The following is a 12922-nucleotide window of genomic DNA, read 5'->3' on the forward strand; positions in this document are numbered from 1 at the left end:
AGCTTAGGACTCTAGCTGCTATGAACAAATCTAGGTTGTGGCTAACATGAACAACTCTAGGTCGTGAACTCAAGGCTCAAGATGCTATTAACAGCTCACAATTGTAGATGACATGAGCTACCATGGATCGTGAGCTCAAGGCTCTAGATGTTATGAACAACTTTAGGGTTTGGTAGATATGAAAAACTCCTGATTGTGCACTTAAGCCTCTTGATGCTATGAACAACTCAGGGTTGTCGACGACATGAAAGACTACAATTTGTGAGCTTAGAGCTCTTGATGTTATGAACAACTTATCCATGATCTACTCTAGGTCATGAGCTTAGGGCTCTGGATGCTATGAATAGCTTAGGGTTGTGAATCACATTAGCTACTTTGGGTTGTGAGCTCTAGGCTCTAGATGCTATGAACAACTCTAGGCTATGGTTGACTTCAACGACTCCAGGTTGTGTGCTCCGAGCTTTAGATGCTATGAACAACTTAGGGTTGTCGATGACATGAAAGACTCTAGGTTGTGAGCTTGGGGTTCTAGATGTTATAAACAACTTAAGGTTCTAGATGACATGAATGACTTGAGGTTGTGAACAAAGGACTATAGATGCTATGAACATCTCAAGGTTGTGGTTGACTTGAACGACCCTTGGTCATAAGCTCAAGGCTTTAAATGCTATGACCAGTTCAGGGCTGTTAATGACATTAGCCAATCTGAGTCATGACCTTAAGGCTCTAGATGCTATGAATAGCTCAAGGTGGTCAAATACATGAAACACTTTGGGTCATGAGCTCAAGCCACTTGATTATATGATTATCTCAAGGCTATGGAAAACATGAACAACCCTAGGTCTTAAGCTTAAGGCTTTAGATGCTATGAACAACTCTAGGCTGTGGTTGATGATTACTACTCAAAACATGCTATTTTGTAGCTTGTAATTAGCTCTTTTAAACACCCTTGAGTAGTAGTTATTACCTATTAACTCAATTGACATGTTAAGGACCCTTGCAATCGTTTCTAATCAAATTGTGTTAAGTTTTGGTGTTTTTGATAGCTTTTAGCTACACCAAAGCAATTTTAGAATGAGGGAGAGCTGCATATAGTTCATGGAAAAGCTTTTAGAGGCTCAAATTCATGAAGAACCAAGCTTTGGAGCTCCATAGCCCTTTGCCAAAGTCGTTCAAAGTATGCAAGGAAAGAAAAACAGAGTGAAGAAAACAGAGGACAGCAGCTACAGTATTCCTTCGCACTTTTGGAGCACTTCCCGAAGTCCATTTTCTACATGCTATATACCATTGCAAATCTTAGGAAGTCAAGAATCCAACGCTTCAAACCGTGTACGATTTGGATCTGAAATGAGGAAGATATGGCCTTCGGAAGGCAACTGCATCAAGCTGAGGGACAATTTCGCACCTTGCGAAATTGGAACTTCAACGTGTGAAATTTAAAGTGGATGGCAGCTGTGTAGTCGCGGTGAAGCCCAGCATTCAAAGTTGATTTTTCAACTTGTGAACTTGGATCTCAACGTGCGAAAGTGGATTCTATGTTGCGAAATCAACTTGCGAAATTTTAGCAAGTCAACATGTAATGTGTGAAACTAGGATATTTGTGCCGACTCTTTTTCTTTTGATATTTTTATGTCTAAATTTCCCTTTTCTCCTTGTATTCAGCCACTCATGTAATTCCTTAGCTAGGAAGTATCCATGGAGGGGTAAATTACCTTTCTATATAAACTCTCTTGTAAACACTAAAAAGGGACTCTCAGGGAGCTTTTCCCAGAAGACCAACTTATGTATATTTGATACTTAGTGAAATACAGAGGCCTCTTTTGCTTTCTTTTTCTCTCTGCTATTTTCTTTTTCTTGGAAGCCAAACACCTTCTGAGGATGTTTTCCCAGAGGATGAGAGGCTAAATTTTTGGTTTCTTGGAGTGAAGGAAGCTAGGTGAAAAGTCCAGATGCTAAAATGGAAAACTCTCGTGCATTAAATACAGGTAGTTAGAGTTCATAAATGGCTTTTAAATCTAAAAGTTTTGCTTTAAATCCCTTTGAATCACTTTGAATGGCCAATACATGGTAAGCTTTAGGTCTCTGGGGATACTTATTGCTAGATCCACATCAGACCATTAGTTATCATGTACGAGCCACTGGAAAGTGGCTCAAGGTGAAGACCCTTAGTGTCTAAAGCCATTAATGGAACCTGAATTCCACTTCTATTGACTTTTTATGGATTAAATCTTCATTGTTAAACCTATACCGGTTCGGAAAACAACCATCCTTTATGTTGTTGTCCCCAATGCAAGATGAAAAAATCCGGAATTTCCCACTTTACATCTTGAACTTGATCCTAGCAACCTCTAGCTCCGGGAGACTTTCTTTCTTTCATTTCTACTTAGTTTGATATTAGCTTAGTTCCAAACACCACTTTCAAAGCAAATTTTATTTATTTTTAAACTTTAAGTTTATGATAAAGGAAATCATCAGACTCAATTTCTAATCTAGAGGCTATCACTGGTAGAGTGAAAACCCATCCCTGAGTTCGACCCTAGAGCTGCCATACTAGAATAGCTTTGCTACTCCAGTATAAGGTCATAGGATTTATAAATATTTTTGATTAAAATACTCAATTGGGCATGAATCAAATGGCGCCGTTGCCAGGGATGGTGCCACTTTGCTGTGATATGATCTTATGAGAACACTTGTGGTTTCCATCACAAGTTTGGTGAATTCCTTTTTCACTAACTTCATTTCCTCTCTTTTAATTGTGGAATTTCCTTTGTTAAGTTTACTTTCATTTTCTTTCTAACCTTAACTTTCTTCTAGCTTTCTTTTGTTTTTGTTGTCTTTGTTTTGTTTTCAGGTAAGTTGTAACTTGTGCATGCCCTATTGGATTCGGGACCAAGAGGGAAGGCTAGTAAGGATAGAGAATCCTCAAGACACAGAGTTGGATATTTGTGTAAACATCATGGACCCTCCACAAGAGGATCAGAATTCTCAACACGGTCAAGGGGGTAATCCAAATGCATATCTATCCATGAGGGATAGAATGCACCCACCAAGGATGAGTGCACCCTCATGCATCGTGCCTCCTCTTGAGCAGCTGATTATAAGGCCCCATATTGTGCCCCTCTTACCAAATTTCCATGGAATGGAGAGTGAGAACCCATATACCCACATCAAGGAGTTTGAGGATTTGTGCAATACTTTTAGAGAGGGAGGAGCTTCAATAGACTTGAGGAGACTCAAGCTATTCCCTTTTACTTTGAAGGACAAGGCAAAAATATGGCTTAACTCTTTAAGGCTAAGGAGCATAAGGAATTGGGTTGATCTGCAGGCTGAATTTTTGAAGAAATTTTTCCCCACCCATAGGACCAATGGGTTGAAGAGACAACTATCAAACTTTTGTGCCAAAGAAAATGAGAAGTTCCATGAATGTTGGGAAAGGTATATGGAGGCCATCAATGCTTGTCCTCATCATGGCTTTGATACATGACTCTTGGTGAGCTATTTTTATGATGGGATGTCTTCCTCCACGAAGCAAATTCTTGAAACCATGTGTGGGGGAGATTTTATGAGTAAGAATCTGGAAGAAGCCATGGACTTTTTAAGTTACGTCTCTGAGGTATCAAGAGGATGGGATGAACCCAACTCAAGAGAAATGGGAAAGATGAAAGCTCTTGTAAATCCAAAGGCTGGAATGTACATGTTAAGTGAAGACATGGACATGAAAGCTAAGGTGACAACAATGGCAAGGAGGTTGGAAGAACTTGAGTTGAAAAAAATGCATGAAGTCCAAGCCATTTCCGAGACACAAGCCCATGTCATGCCATGCACCATTTGCCAATCATGTGATCAAGTGGTAGATGAGTGTCCAACCATCCCAGCTTTGAGGGAGATGTTAGGTGATTAAGCCAATGTTGTGGGGTAATTCAGGCCCAACAACAATGCACCTTATGGAAACACCTATAATTCAAGCTGGAGAAACCATCCAAATTTTTCTTGGAAACCAAGGCCACCTCCATACCAACCACAAGCCCAAACCCAAGCACCTCAACAAACCTCTTCTGTGGAGCAAGCCATTGTGAACCTAAGTAAAGTCATGGGAGACTTTGTGGGTGAACAAAAGGCAATCAACTCCCAATTGCACCAAAAGATTGAGAATGTTGAGAGTTCTCAAATTAAGAGAATGGATGGGATGCAAAATGATCTATCTTAGAAGATAGACAATATTCAATACTCCATCTCTAGGCTTACCAACCTCAACACAGTGAATGAGAAAGGAAAGTTTCCCTCTCAACCAAGCCAAAATCCAAAGGGTGTTCATGAAGTTGAAACCTAAGATGGGAAGTCTTCAAATTTGAGGGAGGTCAAAGTTGTGATCACTTTGAGGAGTGAGAAGGAGGTTGATCAACCCTTACCTAACGTGAGGCAAGATGAAGAACTCATGTCAAAGAGACCCTTGGTTAAAGAGAGCAATAACCAAGAAGATAAGAGTGGGAAGAAAAATGCTTCTAAATCAAGCATTGAAGAAGAGCCAAGGATAGTGATCAAAGAGGATATGATGAAGAAACACATGCCTCCCCCTTTTTCTCAAGCTTTACATGGAAAGAAGGGAATCAAGAATTCGTCAGAAATTCTTGAAGTTTTGAGACAAGTGAAGGTGAATATACCCTTACTTGATATGATCAAGCAAGTCTCCACATATTCAAAATTTTTAAAGGACTTGTGCATGGTCAAGAGAGGGTTAAATGTGACAAAGAAGGCATTCCTCACTGAGCAAGTAAGTGCCATCATTCAGTGTAAGTCTCCAGTTAAGTACAAAGATCCGGGATGTCCCACCATTTCAGTCAACATTGGAGGGACACATGTTGAGAAGGCTTTACTAGACTTGGGGGCAAGTGTGAATTTGCTCCCATACTCTGTGTATAAGCAACTGGGACTTGGAGGATTGAAGCCCACAACCATAACTCTCTCCTTAGCTGATAGGTCAGTCAAAATCCCAAGGGGGTGATAGAGGATGTTCTAGTTCAAGTGGACAAATTCTACTATCCTGTGGATTTTGTGGTGCTTGATACTGATTCCACTGTTAAGGAAGAAAATTATGTGCCAATCATCCTTGGGAGGCCTTTCCTAGCTACCTCCAATGCCATCATTAATTGTAGGAATGGGGTGATGCAGCTCACATTTGGAAACATGACCGTGGAATTAAACATATTCCACCTATGCAAGAGGCATCTTCACCCAGAAGAGGAGGAAGGATTTGAGGAGGTGTGCTTGATCAACACTTTGGTTGAAGAGCAGTGTGACAAGAATTTAGAAGAGAGCTTGAACGAAAGTCTAGGAGTGCTTGAAGATGGGTTACCTGAACCCTCTGATGTGCTAGCCATCATGTCTCCTTGGAGGAGACGGGAAGAGATCTTACCACTATTCAATAAGGAGGACTCACAAGGAGCAGCTATGGAGGACCCTCCAAAGCTTATTTTGAAGACACTTCCTGTTGATTTGAAGTATGCATATTTGGAGGAAGATGAGAAATGTCCAGTGGTGGTTTCTTCAACTCTCACAAGTGATCAAGAGGATAGTCTTTTGGGAGTCCTCAGAAAATGCAAAAAAAATCATTGGATGGACAATTTCTGATCTGAAAGGGATTATCCCTTTGGTATGCACCCACCATATCTACATGGAGGAAGATGCAAAACTAGTGAGGCAGCCCTAGAGGAGGTTGAATCCTCACATGCAAGAGGTGGTAAGGGGTGAAGTTCTGAAGCTACTTCAAGCAGGGATCATATATCCCATTTCAGATAGCTTGTGGGTGAGCCCAACCCAAGTAGTCCCAAAGAAATCTGGAATTACTGTGATCCAGAATGAGAAAGGGGAGGAAGTCTCTACACGTCTTACCTCAGGATGGAGGGTGTGCATAGACTACAGGAGGTTGAATTTAGTGACTAGGAAGGACCATTTCCCATTGCCTTTCATGGACCAAGTCCTTGAGAGAGTCTCAGGGCATCCTTTCTACTGTTTCTTGGATGGTTACTCAGGGTACTTCCAAATAGAGATTGATTTGGAAGATCAAGAAAAGACAACCTTCACTTGCCCCTTTGGTACTTTTGCCTATAGGAGGATGCCCTTTGGTCTATGTAATGCACCTGCAACTTTCCAAAGATGTATGCTAAGCATCTTCAGTGATATGGTGGAGCGCATCATGGAAGTCTTCATGGATGACATCACTGTATATGGAGATTCTTATGAGGAGTGTTTGTTGCATTTAGAAGTTGTTCTCCAAAGATGTATTGAGAAAGATCTAGTGCTAAATTGGGAGAAGTGCCATTTTATGGTACAACAAGGAATTGTCTTAGGACATATAATCTCCAAGAATGGCATTGAGGTAGATAAGGCAAAGGTGGAGCTAATTGTTAAGTTGCCACCTCCCACAAATGTTAAAGGAATTAGGCAATTCCTAGGACATGCTGGGTTCTATAGGAGGTTCATTAAGGATTTCTCAAAAATCTCAAAACCTCTTTGTGAACTCTTGGTAAAGGATGCCAAGTTCGTGTGGGATGAGAAATGTCAGAAGAGTTTTGAGGAACTAAAGCAATTCCTCACAACTGCACCAGTAGTGAGAGCCCCAAATTGGAAATTACCTTTTGAGGTAATGTGTGATGCAAGTGATCTTGCTATGGGGGCTGTTTTGGGGCAAAGAGAAGATGGAAAGCCCTATGTGATTTATTATGCAAGCAAAACTTTGAATGAGGCTCAAAAGAACTACACAACTACTAAGAAGGAGTTGTTGGTAGTAGTTTTTGCCTTGGATAAGTTTCGTGCCTATTTGGTAGGGTCCGTTATAGTGGTGTTCACTGACCACTCTGCTTTGAAGTACTTGCTAACCAAGCAAGATGCCAAGGCAAGATTGATAAGATGGATGCTCCATGTGATACCTCTGCATCAAACGGAATGAATCTTTGAGCTCTGGTTTCTGTTTGAGAGCCTCGATGTCGAATCAGGTCTTTGAGTGGAAGGATTGATCTCTGTAATCCAGGTTACCCTCAATAGGCGGCCCTGCGATCATAGGATGCCTAATGACGGTATCGAGAGGAATCCCTACAGGAATTTGAGAGTCCTTTGTAGGAGGCTCTGCCTGAGGTGTCTGGGATGGCTCTCCAGGACCCGAGAACTTGGCCCTCTTCGCGGGTGGCCGAGAAGCAGGCCTCTTGGCTTTGGTGGCGGGTGGCACAAGGTCAGTGGGTGGCCTTCTGGTGGGATACCGGCGCTGAGAAGGTGTTCCACCCTCAAATGGGGGAACGGTGGAGTCTTGAGCGGTTGGAGAAGTGGCGCCTCCGATGGGGAACTGTGCTGGTCAAGGCATCGGCGAGGATGGGGATGCGGAAAGACCTCCCCTAGTCTTTGCCATGGCCGAGATGCTTGGAAGTGGCCTGATCAGATTCCAGAGAGGTGGAGATGGCGCGCGGGGCTTGCGTCTCTTTGGCTTCTCCACTTCAAAGGTTTAAATAGCAACGGGGGCTTGGGGTGGTTTGATGTTTAAAAATGCCCATGGCAACCAAAAAGTCGTTTTTGGACGTTAGGCAAAGTCCCGGGTGTAAAAAATGAGTTTAAAAGTCAGTTAGGAGTTTTCGCAGCTTAAAATTTCATCGTGCGAAATTTTCGCACCTTGAATTTTACCGTATGAAATTTTCGCACCTTGAATTGAGAATTTCGCACCTTAAATGGAGTTTCGCACCCAATTTCGCACTGTGCGAAATTTTCACACCTTGTTTCGCACGGTGCGAAAATTGGCTTGAGGTGTGCAAAATAGCACTCGTGTGCCAGGAGGGTGTTTCGCACCTTGAATAGTGGTGTGCGAAATTGAAATTTAGAGAATTCGCACCTTGGACAGTGATTTTCGCATGTTGGAATGAATTTCGCACCTTGGATTGAGGTGTGCGAAATTTTCGCACCTTGATTCGCACTGTGCAAAAATTGCCTTGAGGAGTGCGAAATGGCACTCATGTGCCAGGAGGGTGTTTCACACGGTGCGAAAATTTTCGCACCTTGAATAGTGGTGTGCGAAATCTTGCTTTTGGAAATTCGCACCTTGTTATGTATTTTCGCATGTTGGATTCCACCGTGCGAAATTTTCACACCTTGAATTGCAGTGCTCTATTCCCTTTGCTTTGCTCCACTGTCTTGCTTTTCAAGGCTTCTCCATATTTTTCTTGATTTTTTTATGAAATTTAACATCAAAATTGACTTGAATTAAGACAAAATAAACAAAGTTTGAGCAAGAATTAAAATCAAAAGAAATAAAAATAAAAATATAACTATAAAACTATAAAAATTCATGGACTTATATAGTCCATGAAACCCTGCTTTCCCTCAAAGTTGCTGTGGTTCAAGGAGGTTGATCTCCTCCTTGTCTGCATTGTAAGGCTCTATGAATGGCTTGAGATGATGACCATTGACTTTGAAGGTTTGATTGCCTTTGGGATTGAATACTTCCACCACTCCATTGGGATGCACTTCACGAATTATGAAAGGACCCATCCACCTGGATTTCAGTTTTCCTGGAAAAATATGAAGTTTAGAGTCATAAAGCAAGACTCTTTGTCCCTTGGTAAATTTCTTCTGATTTACCAACTGATCATGCCATTTCTTCAACCTCGCTTTTGCAATTTTTGAATTGAGGTAAGCATCATTCCTCATTTCCTCCAATTCATTTAAATCCAAACATCTCTTTAACCTAGCTCTTGTCAAATCCATGTTGAGTTTCTTGATTGCCCACCATGCTTTATATTCAATCTCCACTGGGAGATGGCACGCTTTGCCATAAACAAGGCGATAAGGAGACATTCCGAGAATGGTCTTATAAGCAGTCCTATAAGCACATAATGAATCCAGGAGCTTAATAGACCAATCCTTCCTATTCACATTCACCACCTTCATCAATATATTCTTGATTTCCCGGTTGGCTAACTCAACTTGGCCACTTGTTTGAGGGTGATAAGGTGTAGCTACCTTGTGCTTAACCCCATATTTGGCTAGAAGAGTCTCAAAAGGCTTATTGCAAAAGTGGGTTCCTCCATCACTGATAATGGCCTTAGGCACTCCAAATCTTGAAAAAATGTTCTCTTTGAGAAATTTGAGGACCACCTTATGATCATTGCTCCTACATGGGATTGCTTCTACCCACTTAGAGACATAATCTACTCCTACCAAAATGTAGGAATGTCCAAATGACATTGGAAATGGTCTCATGAAGTCAATCCCCCAAACATCAAAGACATCCACTATCAAGATGGGGTTCAAGGGCATCATATTCCGGCGTGTTAGCTTCCCAAGCCTTTGACACCGATCACATCCCTTGCACATAGCGTGGGCATCCTTGAAAAGAGAGGGCCACCAAAAACCTGATTGGACCACTCTCATAGCTGTTTTCTAGGAAGCAAAATGACCTCCACATGCATTATTATGACAATGGGATAGAATCCCTGATTGCTCTTGTTCAGGAACACATTTCCTTATGATTTGATCAGCACAATATTTGAAGAGAAAAGGTTCCTCCCAATAGTAGGCATAGATCTTAGCAAAGAAATGCTTCTTGTCTTGGGCACTCCACTCACTTGGAACTTCTCCAGTAACCAAGTAATTTGCAATATGAGAATACCATGGAGCTACCTCTATTGACATGAGGGACTCCTTAGGGAAGTCATCATTGATAGGTAAACCATGTGAGTCATGTGCCAGGGTGCTATTGGAGCTCGCCACATTGCTGAGGCCCTCCATATACCTTATGAGCCTGTGACTCAGGCAGACTTCAGGGAGTGGTCCTCATTCTCTCAGAGAGACATGGTTCGTATCTTGTCCAGGGGGACTTCCACAACCTTAGTGTTGACTAGGAGAGAGCTTCCATTTGGGATGCTCCTTATTGATGTGCTCTTGCGTGCCAACATCTTCCCACTTCAGCATAAAGTTCAGAGGAGAGGAGCTATACTTGAGGAGTTATTTAGGATTTCTGAGGGATATTAATTCGGCCCTCATCATTTGATTATGACTTCTCTTCTTCACTTTGAAGAGAAAGTCCATCAGAAGAAGCTTCAAAGGGCAGATGTCATTCCATTATTATTTCTGAGGCTCCTCTGTCAGATTTTAGAGCACCTGGGCAATTCTGGAGAGCCCCGCCTTGAGAGGCGCCGCCATTGTCGAGAGGACTTCTCTCTCAACAAATGGCATCACTTGGCAGCCTACTTTGCACCTCAAGGAGCCCTAGCTGTGCCTCCACCTCAGGAAGCCCCAGTTGTGCCTCCACCTCAGGAAGCCCCAGATGTGCCCCCACCTCTAGAGCTACCCCAAGATGAGCAGCTGCCTCAGGCCCAACAGGATGAGATTCTCACTAACACTACACCTCCTGCCCCTGTAACACACACCTCAATGCACATGCTTGAGGCTACACTTCCTGCTTCTCCTATCACTCAGCCAGCTCCACCAGTCGTGCCAGCTACCTCAGCACCTCCTCCTTCATCTGAGCCCACTGTCACCATTTTTCTTACGGAATTCAGAGGCTTAGTGCACTCATTGCAGATCCTGAGCACCGCTCAGGATTCTCTTATCCAGCAGATGGCCACTATTCATGCACACCAGGATCAGATCATTGCTACTCAGACCCAGCATACCATGATCCTTCATCAGATCCAGCAGCATCTGAGTATGTAGACACTTCTTGGGCATGATAGGTCTGGACCATCCGAGCCTCCAGTGCCAGATGAGGAGATCATACCAGCAGAGCAGCCTATACCAGATGAGGAGATCAGAGCAGAGCCATCACATGATCCCACTACTATCTGATCTTTTTATGTTTTTTTTTTTACTTACTTTTTATATTAGACTTGTGAATACCATCTTTTTTATGTTTTATATACTGGGATTGGTTGTATTACTTGAACATCATGCATATTGTATTTCTTTTCCAAGTAATACATATATATATATATATATATATATATATCTGATTCAACTCATGGTAGCTTAGCTTTAAAGGCGTATCAACAAAATTTATACCTTGAATACTATTACTAAAGTAGCCAAACTACTATAGCATAGTGGTTCTAGGATCGTTCACTGAGAAGGGTTTTCGCAAACACAAGTGATATTCAAATTAGGAAAATATGTGATTTTCTTATGGATGTTAGCTTTAAAAGAAGATGTAAATGTTTTAGAAAGATTTAAACTAATCTAAGCTAACATTAAAGACTAAAATGAAAGGGTGTAAAAACAAGTTTCTCAAAGATAAGATAGCTATGCTCTGGCTCTTATGCAAATTGGAAATCTCAGGATAGGCTCCTCGCGTTGGGGTTGCAACTATGGTGATGCTTGCTTCTTGAACCGGTATGGATTTAGCAAATCAAGTTTTAATCCTTTAAAATGACAAAACAGATGGTAGTGAATTTCATCAATGGTTATTCACCTTAGACTTCCTTTGAATGACTCGTAAGAGATAACTAATGGTCTAAAGCCAAAGGCTTACCAAATATTGGCAACTCAAAGTCATTCTAGGTGATAAACTCACCTTTCAATGGCCATTGAAATTGGTTCTAATGGATTAATACAAAACTTGGAATTGAAAACCTCACCTTCCAATAGCTCGTAGGAGATAACTAATGGATAGAAATCCAAAAGCTTATCAAGTATTGGCCGTTGGAAGTTGTCCAAAGGAAATAAAAAACCAAACTTTGCATTAATGAACCTTTAATGAAAAACGTCTACCTTACCTTCCGGGTGCGAGAAATTTCCATGGGATTGCATCCAAGCCATCACATAACATCCATACTTTGAGAAACTAAAAGTTTTAGCCAATCATCCTCTGAGGAAAAGCCCTCAGAGGCTGTTTGGCTTCCAAGAAAAAGAAAATAGTAAAGAGAAAAGAGAAACGAGAGAGCTCTGTATATTTTCTAAGTGTAAAACGTTACCTATGTTCTATATCTTCCAAGAGGTGATTTCCACCCCTTATATAGTCTTTACAAAAGCAAAAGCTTGTGATTGGTTAGTTACAAGGATAAGAAAGGAAATTACATCAAAAAATACATAGGAAAATATCTAAAGTGGAGTCGGCAAAAATAGAGCAAAATTCGCAACACGCATGGGTTATGCGAATTTTGAAGGTGTTATGCGAATTTCGCATAACACCTTGTGTCGTGCGAAATTTTCGCACAACCTGGAGCAGTTGGCTTCCAAAGGACATATCTTCCTCATTTCAGCTCCAAATGGTACACGGTTTGAAGCGTTGGATTTTTGACTTCCAGAGCTTTGAAATGGTATATAGAATGTAAAAAATGGACTTCGGGAAGTGCTCCAAAAGTATGAAAGAAGACTGCAGCTGCTGTCCTCTGATTTTTTCACTTTGCTTTCCTCTTCTCCATTGTTCTTTCTTTGCATACTTTGAACGACTTTGGCAAAGGGCTATGGAGCTCCAAAGCTTGGTTCTTCATGAATTTGAGCTTCCAAAAGCTTTGCCATAACTTGTCCAAGTAGCTCCTCCATCATTTGGCATGCTTGAATTGATTCATAAGCTGATAAAAACATGTAAACTTGCCACAAAATGGTTAAAACCAATTACTAAGGACCTTAATGAATTAATTGAGTTAAATGAATATGATTACTACTCAAAGGTGCTTAAAACCATTATAATTAGGTCTACAAATAGCACTTTTTGGTAGTAATCAATATCATTTTTGATTATATTCCCTTTTCTCATTACTCTTTTGTCTTTGAAACATGTGGTTTCTCCTATATGACACAGACTTTGTATCACTCAGGAGGTACCACTTCCTCCTTTTATTTTTTTAATTGCTCTTGAAACATTGAGGACAATGTTCAGCTCGGTTGGGGGGAGAGTTGAAGAAGGAAGTTTTGTTATGCATGCTAAGTTATTTTGGTAATTTAG

Source organism: Vitis vinifera, chromosome 1 (assembly GCF_030704535.1).
Source record: "Vitis vinifera cultivar Pinot Noir 40024 chromosome 1, ASM3070453v1".
In the NCBI taxonomy this organism is placed as follows: Eukaryota; Viridiplantae; Streptophyta; class Magnoliopsida; order Vitales; family Vitaceae; genus Vitis; species Vitis vinifera.